This window comes from Pteropus alecto, unplaced genomic scaffold (genome assembly GCF_000325575.1).
Source record: "Pteropus alecto unplaced genomic scaffold, ASM32557v1 scaffold3, whole genome shotgun sequence".
NCBI classification, from domain to species: Eukaryota; Metazoa; Chordata; class Mammalia; order Chiroptera; family Pteropodidae; genus Pteropus; species Pteropus alecto.
Genome location: NW_006442484.1, coordinates 50122769 through 50128547, shown reverse-complemented (window position 1 = coordinate 50128547; position 5779 = coordinate 50122769). Strand labels below are relative to the sequence as shown.

Sequence of the window (5779 nt, the reverse complement as noted above, 5' to 3'; positions counted from 1 at the left end):
GTAAACACTTCATTTTTACCATTAGCGGCTTTCTGTTCTGAGTGCAACTCAAACTAAACAATGTTAAAGCCACTTTATCTTCCTTTTAATTCATTGGATTTTTTCAGTATTGTTCGCTCAGTGGTCTCAGCTTTGTTCTGCTCTCTCATTTTCAAATCTCCAGATCACATCCAATTTCACTTCCAGCATTGCCACTTTTTTTTTTTTTGCTGTAGTTTCATTTATTCCTATTATTAATTTTTATAAAATATCATGTAGGTTTATCACTGAGAAACAAGGAGGCATCCCACATGCCTGTTTGTGGTCTGTGAATGAACTGAGTAATTGATGTACAATGGCCAATAACTTACAAACTTTGAAAGAAATGATCTGTTATTTATGTAGGAATTTGTGGAGCTATCCGTGAACTTTATCCTTTATGCAATTACTCACAGTTACTATACTGTGTGACTGAAATAGGATTATGTTATTGAGGAACTGGTATTATTTAACAAAACCATAGTAAATTAAATTTGTATATTTTAGAACTGTTCAAAGCAATGACTGCCTTACTCCCTCAGGTCGAAATTATGTAAGGAGAAAATGGAAGAAAACTTGGGGATAACTCTGAGGAAAACCAAGATTTAAGGATGGCCAAAGAAAAGAAACCAGCACAATAACTCATAAAGAGTGACCAAAGAGGGAGGAGGAAAACCAGAAGCATGTGGTATCATACAAGGCAAGAAAGGAGATATTATAATTGTATCTTCCACTTCTTTAAATCGTGATGCAATTCTCAGCCCATAAAATTCACCAGTTTAAGGTATACAATCCAGTGGGTTTTTGTATATTCACAAGGTTGTACAACCATTAACATTATCTAATTTCAGAATAGTTTCACCACTACCCCCAAAAACCCTGTGCCCATTAGCAGCCACTTCCCATTCTCCCCTCTTCCCAACCTCTGAAAACTACTAATCTGCGTTCTGTCTCTATGGATATAAAATAATCTGGACATTTCATATAAATGAAAATATACAACCTATCCCTTCTGAATCTGACTTTTTTCACTTAGTTTAGGTTTTCAAGGTTTATTCATGTTGTAGTATTTATTAGTGCTTATTACTTTTTATGGCTGAATAATATTTAGTGTGTGGATATACCACACTTATTTATCTATTCATTAAATGATGGACACTTGAGTTGTTTCTACTTTTTGGCTATTATGGATAATGTTGCTATAAACATTTGTACAAAAGTTTATGTGCGAACACACGTTTTCAGTTTTCTTGGGGATATACCTAGGAGTAGAATTACGGGGCCATATGGTAACTCTTTTTGAGAAACTGCCAGACTGTTTCTATAGTGGTTATACCACTTTATAGTCCCACAAGCAAAGCGGTAGGGTTCTTTCGCTTCTTTTTAAAAAATCTTATTTACGAATATTTCGTCTCATTTTATTTTTCTTGTTTAGTTTCTCGTTTTATTTCACCAAGCACATTTCCTCCTTGCATCTTTGACTTCTATATCCCACATTTGTTAAAGTTGTCTTTTAAATATACAAATAACAAATTTTCTTACTACTACAAATCATCTATAGCTTCTTTATCCCATACTGAGTATAATTTATGTAAACTATGCAGAGCATAAGGTCTGTCACGTATCTCAAGTCATTTGCCTAAGCAAATGTTTATAACATTTAAATTGTTTATAACCACCAAAAGCATTTCCAAAGTTGGTTAAATATGGACAAGAACCCTGACTTTATTTACCTTTCTGTCCTTTTCAATTGATTTAATCCAATTCAATAATTTTTGGATGAAAAATCTGCATAATAATCTTAGTGGTAAGTGATACAAAATGAAACAAATTGCCTTTTACTTTGAAAGAAATATCTCAGTATACTCCCACTCCAATGGACGTTCAGACTTTTCATTGTGTCAGAATCCTAAATTTTCCTCGCATTTATTTCCCGTCCTCTGGCATGTATGAATCTCTTTAATGCATCTAGGGTGTCTGCCACTTCCCACATTCCACATCTATCAACATAGTGCCATTGATCTAGTGGACCAGCATGATGTTCTGCAGAATGGTGCGATGATCGAAGTCCTTGAGGTCTAAATTATCACATATACCTGAAATGGAATGTGTTAAAGCAAGCTGCTTTCTGCTTATTGGGATAAAGAAAAGAACATTGTCAGAACAATAACAGAATATCAGGTACCAGCGCTGTGTTAAATTACTCAACTAAAGAGTACATGTGTAATAGCACCTGCGTTCAAAATTATCACTTGTTTAAATTTAGAGTAATTCACAGAGATTCTCCAAGACCCATCTGTCATCTGCACAAACCAAAGGAAAAAAAAATTTTTTAATGGGGACATGACAGAAATCACTACATGTATTTGTTAGCATATGGGTTCATTTACTGGAAGAGATCCGGAATAATACGGACATTAACAAGACAAACATTTATTTCTCACTAAATGAAAGTTCTTGTATAAGCAGATGAGAGCTGGTATAGTGGTTCTATCAGTGACCCATTTCTTTCTATCTTGTTCTCACGTTGTTGCTGAGGTGGTGTATTTCAGCTATCACAGAGGGGACAAAGAGAGGAGTAGACATATCACTTCGTTATAATGGCAAGGTTTAGAAATTGCTCTCATCACTCTCACTCACCTCCCGTTGACCAAAAGTTAGTCACATTGCCATACATAGATAGCTACAATACAGTAGGCAAATGTAGACCTTTTCTGAGTGGCTATTTTCCTAGATAAAATTTGGAGATATTACTTCTATGATAGAAAAGAGGAACACAGCTAGTAGCTGCTGCCATATCACTTTACACCTTTCAAACCTCTGATGCTGGACTAATCTCTGCAATTCCCGCAGTGTATAGCTTTACTTTGAGTAAGGACAGGAAGCTCAAGGTGTTTTATTTGGTCTTTTGTTGCATAAAAATCCTCATTTTAGGTGTCAGGAAGCCAGACTATATATTTAGTCATTTGTATATGCAGGAAATGTGGAAACAACCACAGTATGGGTTTGCAGACCCACAGGTACCACTATAGCAGAATTAGGCCCAGAAATTCAATTGTCATCTCACCTTCATATGTCCCCACTTTGTCAGGTAGATCATAGTAACCTCCTAGACTGCGTTACTTCAGAGACAGCGTCCAATAATTCCCCAAAGATCCAGCTATTTCTTTTTTCAATTATGCAGTAACTTTTAGAGAAGGCTGAGAAAAAGATTTATGGGATGTACTTGTGATAGTAGCACAAGGACTTTCTTCAAGGTTGGCTGGCTTCCTCTATATTCAGAGAGCTGTGGGTTTGAAGATGGATTCAATTTTTGCAATTGGGTGAGCAGCCATTATAATATTATGAAGACTTGTGACAGGCCTCTATTGGGTTTTATTGTTCAATTATTATTATTGTTATTATTGTTAATTTTATTATTATTACCTAATTCATTGCTAGGGATTCCATGAAAGGTTAATATATTACCACAAATTTCTCTTTTTAATCACCCCAATCACCACTTCAGCTCTGCTGCACATTATGATAAAAATCCCACTTGGTCTCTGATTCTTATATGATGCTCTCTGGCCTGTCACCCTAGAAACCCATTATCACAATTGCCATCAGGGATCCAAGTTCAATAATAGCATCATCCTCCTTCCTTCCCAGCCTGGAAAGGAAATTTTTTTTAAAGATGCTGTTGGTCCCAAAGCAATGCACACATGTTAGTCATAGTTAGGCACTGTCAGGAGGTGAGAAAGAAGGTTGTATTAATTCACTCTAACCTTCTCTGTTTAAAGCTTTAGGTTGCTTTTTCTCTATCATATCAGGAAATCTTTTGTATTTCAGCTTTATGTCACAGAGATCATTTCTGAATGTACATTTCAGTCAATCCCTGAACAAACAATGAGAATTATTTCCAGGGGCTTCAGCAACACATCAAATCCAGAATTACTAATAATTTCAACAGTATCCATAAATTCATCCTGATCTAAAGTAATGTTGTATCCTGCCTAGATTAATATGTACAGAATCTATCCCCACACCTTTCCCCCTCATTTAGGGACATAATGAACAAAACCTTGCCATTATTTACTAGCCTTCTCCCAAATGTGTCATTGCTCTTGTATCATCTGAGCTCTGCTGGGATCTCACACCAGTCATAGGCTGGTGGCAGTGAGGAGTGGGAGAAGTGTGGCATGAAGAGAATTTCCATTCTTTTGCAAGTTGAAGTAAGACTTCTACTTGGTCAGCTTCACTGGATACAGCAGGAGGAGGAGCCATACATTGGACATATGTTGGACAAGGAAGCTCTCAAGTGTAATTTGAGTGTTCAGAGTAGCTGGAATCATCTAAATCTCCCAGGTGTTGCCATTACGATTCTCAGTCTTTGCTCTTTTACAAGAGATCTGCAGATAGTTGTGTGGAGTATTGGGGATATTTAGTGGTTCTCAAATGTGAGCATGCATCAGTATCATGTGGAGAGTTTCTGAAACCATGATTTCTGGGCACCCAGCCCCAGAGTTTCTGTTTCAGTAGTTCTAGAATGAGGCTCAACATTTTTCTTTTCCAACAAGTGCCCACTTGTTGCTCAAGCGGCTGATCTGTGGACCACATTTTGAGCACTACTGCGTTACCTTGTAATTCAGCAACCTGTGTTTGGTATCTGGCTATATCATTTCTGTAGTTATAAGTGATTAGAATTTCTTTTAGAGAAATCAGAAATTTCTTAGCTTTTTGACTGTGTCTTGACTAAGTCACGTTCTGTTTTTGAAGTTATCCAGTGTACTTAATGGCAGACAGCCCACCTCTAAATACCTTATATTCCCGTGCTCCTAAATGGTCCACTGCAGCAGTGACTCAATCCAGCACTTTATGCCAGGTAACCACAGGTGACACGTTAATCAACTAATTTATTGCTGGGTGCCATAGATTGCTGTCATCTTTAATAGCTTTAACCCAAACACATATTTTTTTAATCATCTGATCCCATATTCCCACCTTCTTGATGTTCTGTTGCCCATAAACTGTTCTGGTACCAATTACTAAACAGAAAAGAGTTCTTAATTATAGACAGTGTAATCAACTCTCTCTAGAATCTGTACAAATGGATTTCTTGATAGGTATAGATAATTCACGGAAATGTTAGGAGGCCTGAGATAACAGAATCTAGCCTGACATTCCAGGTGTGATACCCAAAACTATATCACATAAGTAGTCTATCAAGAAAACTACTGCTGATCTAGAGTCAGGAAGCTGACCAATTAAAAAGCCACCACTGCACTGTTGGCTTCCATACCTTGCACCAGAATTTGTGCCAGCCAAATAAATCCCCTGTCCTCTTACTTCTCTATGTAACTTCGTTTTATTTTATTATTATTATTATTTTAACACCTACAGCACCTGGTATTCCTAGGTGGTCTCCTATCCAAGTACAAACCAGGCCCGAACCAGCTTGGCTTCCGAGATCAGAAGAGATTGGGCATGTTCAGGGTGGCATGGCCGTAGACTATAACTTAGTTTTATTTATTTATTTTCCCGTCTTTAATTCCCGCCCCACACACACACCACCACCACCTACTTCCACCTCTGACCTATGGATGTTGCCATTTCCCCTTAAGAACTGGATCTCTGAAGGTGGGGAGTCTCCTCCCACACGCTTGAGGTATGTACTCGGGGCCTGTGCCCCTGGGGCCTGGTGCACCCTGGGGACCTGGCGCACACGGGGTACGGTCCATGGCTCCACCTGGGGCATGAACCCAGGACCTTCTGCGTGTAA

General features: G+C 37.9%; 1 pseudogene; it reads right to left on the bottom strand.

The window, feature by feature from the left end:
• Window positions 1-5391: 5391 nt before the first annotated feature.
• On the bottom strand, window positions 5392-5510 carry LOC112470702 (annotated as a pseudogene).
• Between the last annotated feature and the right edge of the window lie 269 nt (window positions 5511-5779).